Below are 18,916 nucleotides of genomic sequence, written 5' to 3' on the forward strand. Positions count from 1 at the left end.
AGATCCCCTGGAGAAGGAAATGGCAACCCACTCCAGTACTCTTGCCTGGAGAATCCCACGGAGGGAGGAGCCTGGTAGGCTACAGTCCATGGGGTTGCAAAGAGTCAGACACGACTGAGTGACTTCACTTTCAGTTTATAGAAGTGTGACATCAGGACTGCCCTGACAGTCCAGTGGTTAAGACTTCACTCTCCCAATACAACGAGCTCAGTTTCGATCCCTGGTCTGGGTAGATCCTACATGCAGTGTGGTGAGATTTAAAAAAAAGAAAAAAATGACATCAGTGGAATCAACTGGTTAGAAAAGTCACTTTGAGGGCTTCCCCCATGGCTCGGTGGTACAGAATCCTCCTTCCAGTACAACAGACATGAGTTCAATCCCTTATCTGGGAAGATCCCACATGCCTTGGAGCAGCTAAGCCCACGTACAGCAACTACTGAGCCTGTGCTCTAGAGCCTGGGAGCCACAACCGCTGAGCCCACGTGCCACTACTACTGAAGCCCCAGCACCCTAGAACCCGTGCTCCACAATGAAGGAAGCCACCAAGATGAGAAACCTGTGCACCACTAGAGAGTAGCCGCCATTTGCCACAACTTGAGAAAGCCTGTAGGCAGCGATGAAGACCCAGCACAACCAAAAATGAAACTAAATAATAATTTTAAAAATAATGAATACATGAATAAAAAGTTGCTTAGGGGTTGGTTGGTTGGTTTTTCAAATTGTGCTAGGCCCTGAGGGGTACTAAGAGCGATGGCTGACATTTATTGAGTTAGGAGCCCAGCTTTACCTGTGCTGTTTACCTGTACTATATTATTCAGTCTTTACAAAAATCCTGTAGTTATTCCCATTTTATAGTTCAGGAAACAGAATTTAGAGAGGTGAACTCACTGGCCAGAGACACCAGGACCAGTGTCAAGCCAGTGAACCCCTCAGTATTCAGTGTAATAGATCTTTGTTAGCTGTGCCAGACGCTTTGCTAGGTCCTTCTGAAACAAAGTGAAAGTCGCTCATTCATATCTGACTCTTTGTGACCCCATGGACTATACAGTCCATGGACTTCTCCAGGCCAGAATACTGGAGAGGGTAGCCTTTCCCTTCTCAGGGATCTTCCCAACCCAGGATCGAACCCAGGTCTCCCACATTGCAGGCAGATTCTTTACCAGCTGAGCCACAAGGGAAGCTCAGGAATACTGGAATGGATAACCTATCCCTTCTCCAGCGGATCTTTCCAACCCAGGAAGCGAACCAGGGTCCCCTGCGTTGCAGGCAAATTCTTTATCAACTGAGCTTCAGGGAAACCAAAAGTAAGATACAATCCCTGCCCTCAGGACTTCACAATAAGAGGAAGTATAGAGGAAATAAATCATTGCCATAGGGTAGGGAAGGGCTTCCCAGGTGGCTCAATTGGTAAAGAATCCGCCTGCAATACAGGAGACCCCCGGTTCGATTCCTGGGTTGAAAAGATCCCCTGGAGAAGGGAATGGCTCCCACTCCAGTATTCTGGACTGGAGAATTTCATGGACTGAATAGTCCATGGGGTGGCAAAGAGTCAGACATGACTGAGCGACTTTCACTTTCACTTCAGATTTATCCCATATATAGGGAATCCATTGACTCTTCTTCGTTTTAAAATTTCCTTATTTATTATTATTTTTAAAATATTTATTTATTTGGCCATGCCAGGTCTTAGTTGCATCATGTGGAATCTGGTTCCCTGACCAGGGATCAAAACCAGGCCCCTGCATTGGGAGTGCTGAGTCTTAGCCATGGAACCACCAAGGAAGTCCCCATTGACTATTTTAAGCTGGAGAATACTATGGACAGAGTATCCCAAAAAGATAAGTTTAACATTCAAGTGGAGGATGAGAAGACCAAGAAGAGAGCAGGGGTACCAGTTATTCATAGAAGGCCACGTCACAGCCTAGATGAGTGATGTCAAGGGCCTGGGATGAGAGGCAGAGCAGACAGTGTGGAGGCATAATGGATGGAGGAGACCTGCTGAGCCATGAGACCTAGAGCATGAACAAGAGGAGATTTTGAATGACTTCTGGGTCTGATTCAGTTTGCTGGGATGATGTTACCACTATTGCCATTGGGAGGGAGGGAAAATTCAGTATTGTCCAAATCAAGATTGAATCATCTGTATTATGTCCACATATGGAGAGACATCCAAACACGTGCAGACCCAGCGATGTTGTGATGGACAAAAGCACGATGTACCCCTGGGGTGACTCCCTCAGCAGATGATTCGAGGGAGATGGGAGTAAAACCAGGAGGGAATAGTGAAAGAGATCATCTGTAGAGCAAATGACAAATGCCTAGAGAGCCAACAGTTGGGGTAGCTAGAGAGAAAATGGAATCCAGATGAAGACAGTATTGTATTTGGCCCTGTGGTTTTCCAGTGGTGCACTCAGCATGGAGCAATGAGGGGACCGTGCCCGCGAGGGGAGCAGAGTGACCACCGTGAGGCCTTCCCAGAGCACGTTTACCTTGGTCACTTCCCTGTGGTCCTGACACGCTTCCTCAGCCTCAGAAATCTGATTTATTTTGCTTACTGTTGTTTAGTCGCTAAGTCGTATCTGACTCTTTGTGACCCCATGGACTGTAGCCTGCCAGGCTTCTCTGTCCATGGGATTCTCCAGGCAAGAATACTGGAGTGTGTTGCCATTCTCTTCTCCAGGGTTTCTTCCCCACCCAGGGACTGAAACTGCATATCTTGCATCTCCTGCATTGGCAGGTGGATTCTTTACCATTGAGCCACCATGGAAGCTCAAATAAATATTATTATTATTTTTAAAAAGTGGCTGCTGCTCAACAAGCAGGAGTAAACAGTGAACGTGGTTTAGAGACAGAGCGTGATCAGAGGTGTGAGCAAAGGGGACCTGGGGAGCAAGAAGCAGACAACATCCACCCGCTCAGGCCACCAGAATCCTCCCCTGCATCCACATCCAGAACCCAACAAGTTTGAGATTTGACAAAAAAAACCCAACAAAATCCTGTAAAGCAATTATCTTTCGATTAAAAAATAAATTAACTTAAAAAAAAAATAAAAAAACAATGATCCCAGCACAGTGAACAGCTTGTCAGAGTCTGGCACTGCCCCCCTGGTTCACTGCGTACATTTAACAAAGTGAAGAGTGAGCAACTTCTTAAAATTCCAACCTGTAGGCTCATCTAGACTCTTTTCCTTTCTCGGATCTCTTAGGAAAAAATGTTCCTGATAGAGGCAGGGAGTTTTGAAGATTAAAGAATAGAATTCTGAGGGAAACTCAGGATAGTGGGAAGGAGGGAAGGGTGTGGAGGAGAGCAGCTCTCTGCATCAACAAGCGTTTATTAAGCACTTACTGTATGCCTGTACTCCACTTAGGGCTTCCCAGGTGGCGCTAGTGCTAAAGAACCCTGGGTTGGGAAGACCCCCTGGAGGAGGAAATGGCAACCAACCCACTCCAGTATTCTTGCCTGGAGAATCCCACCGACAGAGGAGCTTGGTGGGCTGTAGTCCACGGGATTGCCAAGAGTCAGACACAACTGAAGCGACACAGCGCTTAGCACATATGCCTGAGGTTGTGTGAGAAGCAGTAGAGGCTACCAAAGCTATGTAATGAGGAGCCAGATTTTACTGTAGGAAATAACCAGAAGCAAGTAACACAGAAGGGTGTATGGCTGAGCTGCTAAGCCCATGTGTAGAGAGCAGCAATATTTAGGTTACAAACTGAGCAGTGGGCCTGTGGAAGCCGCAGAAAGAAAACAACGGGGTCAGGAGGGCAGAAAAAGCTTAGCTTGAAAGGAATAGGCAAACTGGAGCCAGTAAGTTTAGTAACAGCTTCCAGAAGGATTTATCCTTCCCCACCCCCCGCACCCCCAGAGGTTTATTCTTTGCAAAACACTTTCATGTGTATTAATCTCATTTTAGCCCTGACACAATCCAGCAGGGGAGGCAAGGTGGGGATTCTAAGGGGGAAAGAATTTGAGGGAGATTTATGATGTAGAAATGGCAGGATTTGATGACCAATTAATCTTCTGGTTGAGGGTGAGGGAAGAGCCACGATGACCCACCCTGCCTGCTCACTCATTCATTCACAGAAGCGCTCAGACAACAAATCCTCCTCGGGAATTGGCGGTGCACCCCGGCAAGGCACTGGTGCTGGGTTTCCAGCTTCCTCCTGGGGCTGCCACATAGATTCTGGTGCCTCAGCCTACACAGGAAGACCGCCCGATTCCGGTTGTGAATTCAGGTTGCCTATGGACAACATGACGAGTAGGTGCAAGTGACAAGTTGCAACTGACAAGTAGGCAGTTTTGCAGAGAAGTTTGGCTCTTTCAGGGGAAAGGCCTGGGATATGAACCCAATTTGGAATTATTAGCTGTAGGTTATAGGTTAATAATTAGCTATAGGTTAATAATTATTATTATAGGTGAGAGTTAAAACTGAGAGCAGATTAGATGACCAGAGAGACCTTAGTTATGACATTTAGCAATGATGAGCTTCAGTTTCTATGGGAAATGAGGAAGATCGTGTCTACCGTGCAGTCTTATCATAGATCAAATGAACGTGGAAACAGCAAAGCATTACATAAACTGAAGATATTATTGGGACTTGCCTGGTGGTCCAATAGGACTCAGCACTCTCACTCTAAGAGGTCAATCCCTGGCTGGGGAGCTAAGATCCCACAAGCTGAGAGGTGTGTGGCCAAAAACAAAAAGAAAGTGTTATTACTGATGTCTCATCACCTAGCATCAGCATCTTCTCTAACAAATTCTTCAGAGAATACCAGACTTTTGCACTAACATTCCTCTGTTAGCTCATTATCATCACACACACACACACACATACACACCCCACCCCAGGCAGAGGTCAAGAGCTAAATAAGAATAGGTCTTGATATCTGGAGTTTGAATAGAAACTAAGAATATTAGACTAATTCATAAGTGTATCTTAGGTATGAAAGGCACATCTGATCAGGAACTGAGAAGCAGGAAGATAATGCAAAGCAGAATGGTTGTGCTGCTGCTCAGCCTGATTTCTTAAAAACACAACTAATGAAACATTCATGGGCAAAAAATACTTTCAGATATTCTGATCATTGAAAACTGAGGGGGAGGGGAAATTGAGAGAAATTTGAGAGGAAAATTCAAGTTCTGACCCCTGATTGTTAAAATGAAAGATCGAGGGAAAGCCAGGATCCCTTTAGAAAATATTCAGAGCAAAAGTGGAGGAGCACTGTTAGCACTCCTAAAATTGAGGAGCGCTGTTTTGATTGAGTACAAGGATGTAATAGGTGTCAAAGAGGTTCTTTTTTTTTTTTTTTTTTTCTTTTAAGAAGCAATATCTTTTGGTCATTTGCAGCTCTGTGAGACTATGGATTAAATACAGCTTTCACAGATTAATCTTTATTTTTGTGGATTATGTTAGTATAACTAACTCCATGGGTTAGGAGCTGACTGGGAATAGGAAGGGACACATTTAGATTCAATTTAAAATTTTTCGTACTGTAGGATATGGGAGCAGTGGCTCAGTGCCACATCCAATGAGTCAGTGAGTTTTCTGGCTTGTGTTAGTTGTGTAGGTACAGCCACTGTGCTGATAACCCCATGTCTCAGAGGTTAAACAAGGGGAGAAAGATGGGTCACCTTCTGCTAGAAATTTGCTTAATCTACTCTTTGCAAAGCAAGGTGGGGTTGTTTCCTGAAATTTTAATTCTTAAAGCCTCAAAAATTCAAACTGCAATAGTAGTCTCCTCAGTCCATAGCCATTGGTGTGAAGAGTCAATTTGTGTTTCTGCAATGACAGAAACTGAAGGAATCAGCTCCTTTTCCCCCTCTTTCAGTCATTCATCAGACGTTTATTGAGGCCTCTGGATGTGCCAGACTTTATGCTCATGACTAGGGACAGGGCATACATAGATGAAAAAGAAGTCTTTCATCCCAGGAATCTTCCATTCCAGTGGTGACACCAGGGTCAGGGCCAGAGCACGCTTCCCACAGGTGGCGACATTGCACCTGAGTCTTCCAGGGTCAGCAGCAAGTGGCCAGTGGGGTTAAGAGTTGAGATCTCAGGCAATGGAGAGAACTGCAAGAGAGAACTCAGCAGGCACTAAGAGAAGTTCATGTAATAGTGGGAGGTGGCGCCCTTCTGAGCTCTGCTTGAGAGCCGCTGAGGCTCAGGATGGCCTCGTACATCCTGCTGAAGAATCTGGAGTTCTTCGGTGAATGTGACTGACAGTCTCCCAAAGAACAGGAAGTAGGCAGGCACTCTAACCCCTCACCTTTGGAGAATGGCCTCTGTATAGATGGAACTACCCCAAGAAATCAAACCAGTCAATCCTAAAGGAAATCAATGCTGGATATTCATTGGAAAAACTGATACTGAAGCTCCAGTACTTCGGCCAACTCATTTGAAAAGATCCTGATGCTGGGAAAGATTGAAGGCGGGAGGAGAAGGAGATGACAGAGGATGAGACGGTTGGATGGCATCACCGATTCAATGGATATGAGTTTGAGTAATCTCCAGGAGACAGTGAAGGACAGGGGAGCCTGGCATGCTGCAGTCTGTGGGGTCGCAAAGAGTTGGACACGACTGAGCGGCTAAACAACCACCACCCCAAGAGCAGGGATGGGTTTGTTCATCTGTGAGTCCCCATTGTCTTCCTGCAGACACTTCTGAGCATCTTCCGAGTGAGCACCCTTAGAGCCAGGGCTGCAGGATAAAGACCTGGCCTCTGGCCTCAGGCCTCAGCCCCCTGAGAGAGAGAAGTGCACCCCCACACTGCAACCAGTGGGGGGTACACTTGGCACCCAGAGAGGGTGCCCACGAATGCTGCCCGGTCAGTCCACACAGGGAGGTGTGAAGCGGACAATTCCAGAAGGTTTCCTGAAGATGGTGAGGCTTTAGAGAAGTGCGAGCTGGGGAAGCAGTTGAGTGTGGAGGGCAGGAGGGGGACGGCTGGAATGAGAGTGGATGCATGAGTGGCCCTTGGCGGGCCCGCAAAAGATGTGCCTGTTGTGAGGCAGAATGGCCCCTGGGCAAGCCTGGAGGATGTGGCAGAAGGGCGAAGGGTAAAAGGAGACACGTTGACCAGGAGCAAAAAGGACTTATCCTCCTGCAAGATGGGAGGAAAGGAGTCAGGGTGGATGAGCCAGTAGGTTGGTGGAAAGAGGAGTGGGGACAGAAAGGGTTTCACGAAAGGTTGGTTCGGTCAGTCGGCTCCTAGTACCGTGTGTCCTGCAGCACACGTGGGTGGTTCTGGGAACGCAGCTGACCTGTCCTCGGGCAGTGCCGGCTTCCTCTCCTTCTAAAGCCCTCCACGATGAGCAGTGTGTGCTTTTCAGTCCAGAGGCCAGAGTGGAAGTCAGCAGACCTTGGGCTTCCCTGGTGGCTCAGCTGGTAAAGAATTCGCCTGCCAATGCAGGAGACACGTGTTCAATCCCTGGTCCAGGAAGACCCCACATGCCTCAGAGCAACTGAGTCTGAGAGCCACAGCTATCAGGTTCTGCGCTCCAGAGCCTGGGAGCTGCAGCTACTGAAGGCCATGCGCCCTGGAGCCCGTGCTCGGCAACAAGAGAGCTCACTACAATGAGAAGCCCGTGCACCACAACTCGAGAGGAGCCCCTGTTCGCCACAACTAGAGAAAGCCCTCGCAGCAACGAAGACCCAGCACAGCCAAAAATAAAATAAATAAACAAATAATTTTAAAAAAGAAAAGTCAGCAGATCTTCGAGGCTCTGCCTTTCAAAGGCCCGGCTCCAGCTCCTGGAGGCCTCAGACACCCACATCTGGGAAGGCGCTGGGGAAGGGCCTGGGTCCATCTCCTTCTGATCTTTTCCTGATTCAGAGCTCCTTCTCCCTCTCTCCCTTTGGGACAGTTGGGTATCTCTATGGGGACTTTTCTTCTCTCCTCAAATCAGTCCCCTTGTCCTCAGATCACTGCCCAGAGTAGACTGGAGTGAGTGAAGAGAAAGATGGGATTGAAAAGCAGGCTTGACTGTAAAATGACAGGGACTTCCCTGGCGGTCCAGTGGTTAGGACTCCATGCTTTCACTGCACAGGTTCGATCCCTGGTCGGGGATCTAAGATCCTGCATGCCACATGACATGCAGCCTTTTTTAAAAAAGCAAACAACCAAAACCAAAACAGACTATGAAATGATTGTGCTCACTGAGGGAATTACAGATGAATTGATGGCTTGAAAATAATCCAGTGAAACGGAGTGCAAATGAAAACAGGATCAGCTGTGTGTTAGTTAAAGCTGGACAGTGGGTACACTATGTTTTATTACACTCTCCTTGCTCCTTTTGCATGGTTGCAATTTTCCATAATAAAAAGTTGAGATATACTAAATATAATAAAATACTTGGCACTTGGAAATATTGTGAATTTACAGCAATACTTCATTTTTGCCAGTTCATGTAAATAAGCATATATTATTTACCAATGTAAAAAAAAAAATTGCAGGAGCTCTCTTAAGAGAACATTGCTGATTTGTATCTCTCCTTCCCTCTCTCACTGCAAGCTCCGGCCTTGGACTGTGTGTTAAGCTGGTATTTTCCTTTCTTGGTTTTAATCAGAATTCATTCCTTCTGTCTGTGCATACTTGCAAAAGGGCATCTTTTTTTAATCTCTGTTGTGTTTTGAAAGGTTTACCCTGACAGTAAGGAAGTTGCCTGTAAACCTAACCCAGACCTTCCCCTGGACTAAGCTCTTCTTTCCACTCAGGTCTGACTTTGATGTGACAGGGCGTTGCCGGTTATCATACTTGTTTTTAAATTACTCCCTTGGGCGTCTCTAAAATCCATTTTTTGTCCAGCTTTCTCATAGGTCTCTGATGTTTTTAAAAGGGAAGTTCTCCAGCATGACAAGATGCTTCAATAGTAAGCACAAACCCAAGATAGAAGATTATTTTCAGCAGTGACCACAATGTGATTGAGAAACTCAAAGACAAGTAACTTTATGAGGCAGAAGATAAGGAGCCCCCTGGGAATGGCAGCAGATATTTTGGGTGGAGCCTGTGTCCTGGCTGGAGGCGGAGTCATTCACATCCAGCCTCCAAAGCAACCCCTCCAGGCCTCCCTGCTCCCTTCCACCTTCAGGGACTCTGCATTTTCTTCAGGATAAAACCCAATTTCTTCAATTCAGTTCAGTTGCTCAGTCGTGTTTCTTTGCGACCCCATGGACTGCAGCGCACCAGGCCTCCCTGTCTATCACCAACTCCCGGAGTTTACTCAAACTCATGCCTACCAAGTCGGTGATGCCATCTAACCATCTCATCCTCTGTCGTCCCCTTTTCCTCCTGCTTTCAATCTTTCCCAGCATCAGGGTCTTTTCAAATGAGTCAGTTCTTCCCATAGGTGGCCAAAGTATTGGAGTTTCAGCTTCAACATCAGTCCTTCCAATGAATATTCAGGACTGATTTCCTTTAGTATGGACTGGTTGGATCTCCTTGCAGTCCAAGGGACTCTCAAGAGTCTTCTCCAACCCCATAGTTCAAAAGCGTTCTTCAGCACTCAGCTTTCTTTATAGTCCAACTCTCACATCCATACATGACTACTAGAAAAACCATAGCTTTGACTAGACGGACCTTTGTTGGCAAAGTAATGTCTCTGCTTTTTAATACGCTGTCTAGGTTGGTCATAACTTTTCTTCCAAGGAGTAAGCGTCTTTTAATTTCATGACTGCAGTCACCATCTGCAGTGATTTTGGAGCCCCCCAAAATAAAGTCTGTCACTGTTTCCATTGTTTCCCCATCTATTTGCCATGAAGGGATGGGACCAGATGCCATGATCTTAGTTTTCTGAATGTTGTATTTTAAGCCAGCTTTTTCACTCTCCTTTTTCACTTTCATCCAACCCACCTCTCGGCTCTTATCTCAAGGCTTCCTTACTGCCTCAGTCATTCTGATTTCTCTATTGGTGGCTCCCACAGCATCAGTCTCCAGAGCACCTCAACTGTCGTTTTCCCTCCTATAGGCTCCCTGGGCTCAGCTTCTTTAGCTTCACAGTACCTGTGCGTCATACATGGGGCTCCCCAAGAAAGCCTGAGTCATCCATCACCCTGCATGAATGGTAGCATGGTAGCAGCTCGAGATGTTGACTAAGTCGTGACCAAGTCGTGTCCGACCCTTTGCAACCCCATGGACTATAGCCCACCAGGCTCCTCTGTCCATGGGATTCTTCAGGCAAGAATACTGCAGTGAGTTGCTATTTCTTTCTCCAGGGGATCATCCCGACCCAGGGATTGAACCTGTATCTCCTGCATTGCAGGCAGATTCTTTACCACTGAGCCACCAGGCAGCTAATTGAGCAAACCTTTAGACTGGTTATAGAAAGGTTACTTTTCTAATTGTAAAGGAACAGTCTACCTGACGGAGCACAGAATATAATAGTTTTTTTTTTTGTTTGTTTGTTCTTATTGTGTGCTCGCTATGAGCCCTTTAAAGAGGAAATGATAACCCACTCCAGTATTCCTGCCTGGAAAACCCCATGGACAGAGGAGCCTGGCAGGCTACAGTCCATGGGGTCACAAAAGAGTCAGACAGGACTTAGCAACTGAGCACTAGGAACCAGCCCCTCTGCTAAACCCTTTTCCTGCTTTATCTTGCTTTTATCCTAAACCACTCCCTGTCCTTCACTAACCATCCCCCTCCCCTACATTCCATCAAATCAGTTAAGAGTGTGGACTCTGAATCCAGTTTGTCTGGATGTGAAGCCCTACACAGCCTCTTTTCAGCTTAGTTAGTGGAGAGAGGATCTTTTGTGCCTTAGTCTCCACATCTGTAAAGTGGGTATCATAACAGTACCTACTTCATGGAATTGTGAGGACTTAAAGAGTTACTGTGTGTGTGTTAGCTATTAATGTTGTTATTATTTGAAGATGCTCAAAATAGCCAGCTTTTTGTGTGTTTTACATTATTTTCTGTACCTTTTTTTTTTTCCCAGTTCATTTTTGGACTCTCAAGACATTCTGTGTATTGGCTCTCTCCATCTGTTGAAATCATAGGGTTACCATTCTCAGTTATATCTAATTGCCATTGTCAGCAGCCTTTTTCTGAGAAATCTGACAAGTGAGATGGAGAGAGGACACACTCCTCTCTTTGCAGAAAGTAATCGCAAAATTTGCCTATGCTGATATTGAGAGAACACCTTCCAGGTTTAGTCCTGAGTGAAAAATTGTTGTTGTTGTTCAGTTTCTAAGTTGTGTCTGACTCTTTGCAACCCTGTGAACTGCAGCACGCCGGGCTTCTCTGTCCTTCACCATCTCCCGGAGCTTGCTCAGACTCATGTCCATTGAGTCAGTGATGCCATCCAACCATCGCATCCTCTGATGCTCTCTTCTCCTCCTGCCCTCAGTATTTCCCAGCATCAGGGTCTTTTCCAATGAGTCATCTCTTTCCATCAGGTAGCCAAGGTACTGGAACTTCAGCTTCAGCATCAGTCCTTCTGATGAATATTCAGGGTTGATTTCCTTTAGGATGGACTGGCTTGATCTCCTTGCTCATGTATATTTATACCTGTATAACACCGTAATCTAGGTAAGTGGATTTTAAAATAAATTATAATACAACTCATATATTTATAATTTTAAAATCCACTTACCTAGATTATGATGATGGTTGCACAAAACTACAAATATACTCAAAATCATTGAATTGTACACTTTACCCAAGTGGTTTTTTGTTTGTTTGTTTTTGCTGCACCGCACAGCCTGCTGGCTCTTAGGGATCTTAGTTCCCCAAGCAGGGATCAAACCCTGAAAACACCAAGTGCTAACCCCTGGAGCACCAGGGAATTCCCTCTGTGTATATACATATATACAGTCTGTACAGTAAAGCTGTTCTACCACCTAAGATATTCTATGTGAATAAAAAGTCTGGAGAAAGGACTGTTAGTAGCAGTTATTGCAGAAGAAGAACTGAGATGGAGCAGGCCTCCAGGAGGACAACTTTGATTTTTTCAATCCTATGAGCTTCTGTGTCTGAATGCTTTCTAATGAAGATATGTTTATGTAGTGTTATATATTTCTGGTCTGTGTTGTTCACTGCTATAACTCTGTCACCTTGAGCAGTGCCTGCATATAGCAGAGGTTCAATAAATATTTGTTGAATGACTGGATAAATAAGTCACATTTCAAATGTAAAAAAGAACAATGTGTACAATAACGATAGGTTTGCTCTTGCAAACTTGCTAATTTTAAAAAATCCATTTCCAGGACACATTTATGAAAGTGATGCTTTTCAGTAGTTGAAGAACTATTCTTGGAATACTCTGAATGGGGCCTGGCTTAAAAAATTGGGGCTCTGAATTTGGGTTTTGGCTGCAGAAATTGACTATGAAAGAGGTTTCCACAGTGTATCTTTTAATCGATCTTTTATAAAGCAGGTACAATAATTTATCTTTCTTATCCAGGGTAAGACAATAGGTGCTGTAACTGAGGAACTATTTAAATTCTGATTTTATTTGTATTCATATTGCCTTTAAATTACCTGATTGAAGTTTTTTTTTTTAAACAGTAGTGGAAATAAGTCTATTGGTAGTTTTCAGTCTAGGTTAAAATCTGTATATGAACTTCCCTCTTCCTGATAAACTTGTTTTATGTATATTCAGGTAAATACTTGTCGACAGATAAAATACTAGAAAAATATTGTCTATATTAGTGTTTAAACATAGTTACTAATGATATTGTGATTATTTACAGTATTCAACATTTTTTTTGCTGTTTGCTAAAATGGAAGTTATTTGCTATTTTTATGTATTACATTTAGAAATACATGAAATAATAATATTGTGATTTTAATCTTATCTTTCCCCTAACTTAGAAGTTCCTAAACCTTTTGGAGGCCACAAACCCTTTAAGGAGCTGATGAAAGTGATGAACCTTTGCACTAGAAAAATGTACACATTTGAAGAGGATTTCAAACCTCAGGTTAATAACTCTAAGTCATTAAAATGCATGGAGATTTTCATAGATATTTTCACATCCATGTGTTTAACTTAAAAGCATGTAATTTGACCAAGGCTCCTGGCTTTTGTACTGATGGAGACTTTAACGTTTAACCGGTGGCTCTTTAAGCCATCAAATTCCTTTATTAGAATATCATTCTTGCTTCTCAAGGTATAGGGTACTCAGGTGACGCTAGGATGATGGGCACACAGACTGCAAACCCCAGTGGCTTGGGGCAGAATTCTGCATTCTTCGGATAAACTCACTACATAATTATTTAAAGGTGACATAACTAAAGGATTGGGCATCCCTAGTGGCACAGTGGTAAAGAATCCACCTGCCACGAGAGACTCGGCTCAATTCCTGGGGTGGAAAGATCCCCTGGAGAAGGAAATGGCTTCCCACTCCAGTACTCTTGCCTGGGAAGTCCTATGGACAGAGGATCCTGGCAGGCTGTAGTCCATGGGGTTGCATGGACTGAGCGACTGAACACCAACAACCAAAAGACTGACTTCTCAAGATTCCATTCCACTGAGAAGTTCGAGATTAGCAATGATGGCTTTTAAAGAAGAGAGAGTCTCCAATTAATTAAGGCTTATTTCTCTACTCAGTGCCTCTGTGAGGACAAGAGAAGGGAATTGTGGTTTCTGAGTGTGGTTTGGGGGATGCTCCTTGTAATGAAAAGGTCAGTCCCAGGACAGACCATGAGGCTGTGTGAAAGACAGTGATACCAAGAGAAACTCAGTGTGAAACAAGAAAAGAGAAAGGGAGAAGATACAGAATTAAGGATTGAGGATGGGTGAGAGCTGCAATTCTTGAGCACGAGAGACTTCCTGGTGAAGAGCACCCAGAGTGGAGATCAGAGACTCGATGGGCCCCTCTCAGACCTAAGCACCTGCTGTTCAGTTATAATTAGTGGGAAAGAGGAAGAGGTTGGGGTGATTTTTGACCCCAACTTCAGGGCAAAGAATTTGCTGGTTTCCTACACTAAGAAATTGTCCCTAAGGGGATAGAGTGAGCAATGACAGTCTCACAGAGGAAACCACACCAGCAACCTCCACAGTTCTCCCAACAGGTATAACTCCTCTCCAGTCTCTCCCACTCCTGCTGGTATCCCACTCCCAATACTATAAGGAACAGTACGATGATGCGTGCTCAGCCGTGTCCAACTCTTTGTCACCCCACGGACTGTAGCCCACCAGGCTCCTCTGTCCATGGGATTCTCCAGGAAGAATACTGGAATCGTTGCCATTTCCTCCTCCAGAAGATCTTCCTGACCCAAAGATTGCACCATGTCTCCTGCATTGGCAGGCAGATTCTTTACCACTGAGCCACCTGGGAAGCCCCAAGGAGCAGTATATGAGAAGATAAATCCCCAGTGAAGACCATCAAATTTGTTCAACTCAAAAGTCCTTATTGACCTTAGGAGGATACCAGTTTTCAGACTAATAAAAACAGCGTTAAGTGGTGAATCCAAGGAAGGAAAAAATGTTGAGTAATCATTTGAGGTGTTCGGATGGGAGTGAAAAAAAAGAGATGGATTGTTATAGTGGTATTGAACCAATATGTTTTCCATATTGGAGGGTCCTGGTTGTATGTAAAGGAGGAGAGGGAAAAGCCAGTGGAAACAGCCTGAGGATAATTTTGGAAAAAGAAGAGGTGACCGAGGACCTTATGGGCCCTGTCTAGGATTGAAGGGAGAGAAGGCTGAATGACACAGAGGGGATGATTTTCCCATGTGGAGGAATATTAGCTCTGAATTGCTAAGAGGAGGCTCTGAGAATGACAAGACTGCTGGTGGTGTGTATGTTAAGAGGGGGAGGGTCTCTGATCTGATGGAAGGGATGTCTGAATAGAGGAGTGTTTAGTGACCATCAGCCTGAAGTTGACTATAGAATAAAAAGGTACCAAAACTTCTTCAGCTGTCTTTCCTTTTAAATGACTTGAAGTTTTAAGGGAATAACCTGGAAAAACAATCCTTGTCCACACCCACTGAATATATTGTACTTTACTTTAGAAAATCTAACAACAAACATGCAATGTTTCTTTTATGAAGAATCTACATGGAAAAAGGCAAGTAAGAACCTGGTTTCTTTTTTTGGCCACACTGCACAGCCTACAGGATCTTAGTTCCTTGACCAGGGATGGAACCCGTGCCCCCCTGCAGTGGAAGCCCAGAGTTTTAACCACTGAACTGCCAGGGAAGTCCCCAAGAGACTGGTTTCTTGATCCAGTTCCCTGCGTATTTTTTGGTAAGGCTTTTACCTGATGCTCAGCATCTGAACTGCTAGGAACTTTAACATAAATGCATTTCCTGGATATATGTGTTCTACAGCAATTGCCAAGATGCCCTGCTTCTAATCACTCACCACAAGTGCCCAGTAGCTATCAGGGGTAGCACTGCTGGGAGGAGGAGGCCAGGCGTCAGATTGTGTGCCGAGGCAGACTGTTGAACAGGCAGTTACTTATTAGGGAACGGAGTTGGTAAGTAACTGATAGGAGGCCTTGAAAGGAGGAGTGGGTGCGGAGATGGCCTCCATTTGCTATCAGGGGCAGTAAACACTTAATAACTTGGCAGAATCTACAAGTACTTAATTCTCTCCTGTCTTCCACTCTCACCCTCCTCCTCCTTTAAGCCACCCCTTCTTCAGATGCCTGATGGTGTCATTAGAATTTGTTGTTGTCATTCAGCCACTCAGTCATGTCCGACACTTTGCATGGACTGTAGCACTCCAGGCTTCCCTGTCCATTACCAAGTCCTGGAGTTTGCTCAAACTCATTTCCATTGAGTCAGTGATGCCATCCAACCATCTCATACTCTGTCGTTCCCTTCACCTCCTGCCTTCTATCTTTCCCAGCATCAGGGTCTTTTCCAGTGAGTCTTTAGAATTTACATGGGAAAAAAAACCTCTGAATATTTGAATATACTACAAGTTAATATACATCAGCTTTGGAGCTAAAAAGGTTAGTGGCACATCAGGCTACATTACAGTAGTAGAGGCAGAGAAGAAAGGAGCCAGTAACCGATCTTCCATCTTTTTGGAAGACCATATACTGTCCTAGGCATCCCATTTTAAGAGGGATACTGACCACTTTTGGATCACAAGCAGAAAAGAATAGCTAGGCCCACCATTTTTTAAAAATATTTTATTTATTTATTTGGCTGCGCCAGGTCTTAATTGGAACGTGTGGGGATCTTCAATCTTCATTGCAGCATGTGGTATCTTCAGTTGCAGGATGTGGGCTCTAGTTCCCTGACCAGGGATCAAATCCAAGGCCCCTACATTGGGATCACAGAGCCTTAGATACTGGACTTCCAGGGAAGTCCCAGCATAATGATTTTGAGACCCACTCACATTATATCATGGGCTTCCCTAGTAAAGAATCCACCTGCAATGCAGGAGACCTGGGTTCGATCCCTGGGTTGGGAAGATCCCCTGGAGAAGGGAACTACTGGAGAATCCCATGGACTGTATATCATACAGATACAGACCCTCTCATGTCTGTATCAGTAGTTATTCCTTTTTATTACTAACTGATGCTCCACTGTATAGATATTTCACAACTTGTTTATCCATTTATTAGTTATTCGACATTTGGTTTGTTTCTGCTTTTTGGCTATTACAAATAAAGCTACTGTGACTATTCCAGTGAAGTCTTTGTGTAGACATTGATTTTTGTTTCTTTTGGGAACATACCTAGGAATGGAATAACAAGGTTGAATGGTAGGTGTGCATTTACTGTTTTAAGAAACTCCTAGTTTTCCAAAGTGATGTACCAGCAGTTGTTCCATATCTTCATCAACACTTGGTATTGTCAATTTTCCAACATTAGCCATTCTAATTGCATGTAGTAGTATCTCACTGTGGTTTTAATTTGTACTTACTTGATGACTCATGATGTGGACCACCTTTTCACATGCTTATCAGACATTCAGATAATTTCTTTTGTGACGTGTCTGTTCAAGTCTTTGCCCATTTTAAAAATTACCTTGGTTGTCTTCTTACTGAGCTGTAATGGTTTTTTGTATATTTTGGACACCAGTCCTTTATCAAATGTATGTATTATAAATATTTTCCCAATCTGTGCCTTATCTTTTCATGTTTCTTAACAGTATCTTTCTAAGAGCAAATTTTAAAGTTTTGATGAAGTTCAGTTTATCGTATGAATGTTTGTTTTTGTATCCTCTCTAAGACACTGTTGCCTCCTTCAATAAGGAATAGATTTTTCCCCCTCTGATTAAGCTTTTTCTAGTTTTGTTGTTATTTAGTCGCTCAGTCATATCAGACTCTTCTGTGACCCCATGAGTTTTGCATTTAGGTTTATCATTTATTTTGAGTTAATTCTTATGTATTTTGTGACATAAGGGTCAATGTCCATTTTTCCCCCAATGGGTTTGGAGTTGTTCCAGCAGAATCTGTTGAAAAGATTTTCCTTTCTCCCTTTGAATTGTCTCACCATCCTTGTTGGAAATCAGTTGTTAACTGTATACAAACATGTGGGTCTCTTTCTGGAGTCTGTTCTGTTCAAGGTGGAGGTATCTAATGAGATGTTTGAAATAGAGAATCGAAACTATTTCATTGTTTTGTTTTGTTTTGTTTTGCTGACTATCAGCAATATATCTTTGCCCTGCACACGGAGAAAAGCATTTCTCTTCAGGAAAGCCTACCTACCACCGTCTAGTTTGCTCATCCATTCTTAAATTCTGGATTGAAATACATATTTCTCATAGATATAGGGCTAGAATCATAGACAAGTCCTACAGTTATAAAGCAAAGGAAAATATGAAAACTTGGGTTTAGACTTGGACAAATGCCCAGTGGAACCAAGTATTTGGGTTCCCTAATTGTATGCTAAACTTATTCATGTATTATTTCTGTGGGAAAAAAATTACAGGAAAAAGAACTGAAAATTCTGGAAGACAGTTTAAGAGTCTGGGAGCTGTCTCTGCAAAGACAATCAGGAAATCTGGATGTGGACCACTCAGCTTTTTCTTGCTCCTATTCATGCCTAATAGAGTCACCTTCCAGGGCACCAGTGTCACTGGCCACGTGTTCCTGGCATTGGCACAAGTGTGTGGTCCTTTCTGTCTCTGTAGTCCAAGAAAAGCAAATTCTTCACAGAGATGGAATCAACCACCATCTGAGAATGGTGCTCATCCCACCTCCTAGAGGTTCAAGAAATACTTTTTGTTATCCAGAGGTTCTCTCTTATTTCCTTCTGTTTATCTAGGTATCAAGACTGAGCAAAGAAGGCAATGGTCCAAAATATTAACTTCATTATAAACAAGAATTTTCAATAAATGAGGGCAATAGTGAAGACAGACGAGACTATGAAATTCAGTGTTAGTGGCTCATTTACAAGGAGAGAAGGATTTGTTGAAAAACATGGATTCAGAAGTGTGTGAGCCAGTGGATGCTGGGGATGTAAGTTCATATTCTGATTTTGACACACACCTTAGAAATGTTCACCTCTGTCCCTTAATGAGAGCTACAGGTGCTATTATGAGAATGACATAAAATCTGGTTCAGTTCAGTTGCTCAGTCGTGTCTGACTCTTTGCTACCCCATGGACTGCAGCACGCCTGTCCATCACCAACTCCCGGAGCTTGCTCAAACTCATGTCCATCAAGTCAGTGATCCTACAGAACCATCTCATCCTCTGTTGTCACCTTCTTCTCCTGCCTTCGCTCTTTCTCAGCATCAGGGTCTTTTCCAGTGAGTCAGTTCTTTGCATCCAGTGGCCAAAATATTGGAGCTTCAGCTTCGGCATCAGTCCTTCCAATGAATATTCAGGACTGATTTCCTTTAGGATTTACTGGTTTGATCTCCTTGCTGTCCAAGGACTCTCAAGAGGCTTCTCCAACACCACAGTTCAAAAGCGTCAATTCTTTGTCACTCAGCTTTCTTTATGGTCCAACTCTCACATCTACTCATGACTACTAGAAAAACTATAGCTTTTACTATATGGACCTTTGTCAGC

The 18,916-nt window shown here is 44.0% G+C and overlaps 1 long non-coding RNA gene across 1 annotated transcript in view; it reads left to right on the forward strand.

Annotated features, from left to right (window-relative positions):
- LOC113902341 overlaps nt 1-15,050 on the forward strand; it is a 93,339-nt gene extending 78,289 nt beyond the window's left edge. The window contains exons 2-3 of the long non-coding RNA XR_003513782.1: nt 12,810-12,916; nt 14,952-15,050. This is a non-coding gene — a long non-coding RNA (uncharacterized LOC113902341). The remainder of the gene's footprint in view (nt 1-12,809; nt 12,917-14,951) is intronic.
- Nucleotides 15,051-18,916: the final 3,866 nt, after the last annotated feature.

This window comes from Bos indicus x Bos taurus, chromosome 12 (assembly GCF_003369695.1).
Source record: "Bos indicus x Bos taurus breed Angus x Brahman F1 hybrid chromosome 12, Bos_hybrid_MaternalHap_v2.0, whole genome shotgun sequence".
In the NCBI taxonomy this organism is placed as follows: Eukaryota; Metazoa; Chordata; class Mammalia; order Artiodactyla; family Bovidae; genus Bos; species Bos indicus x Bos taurus.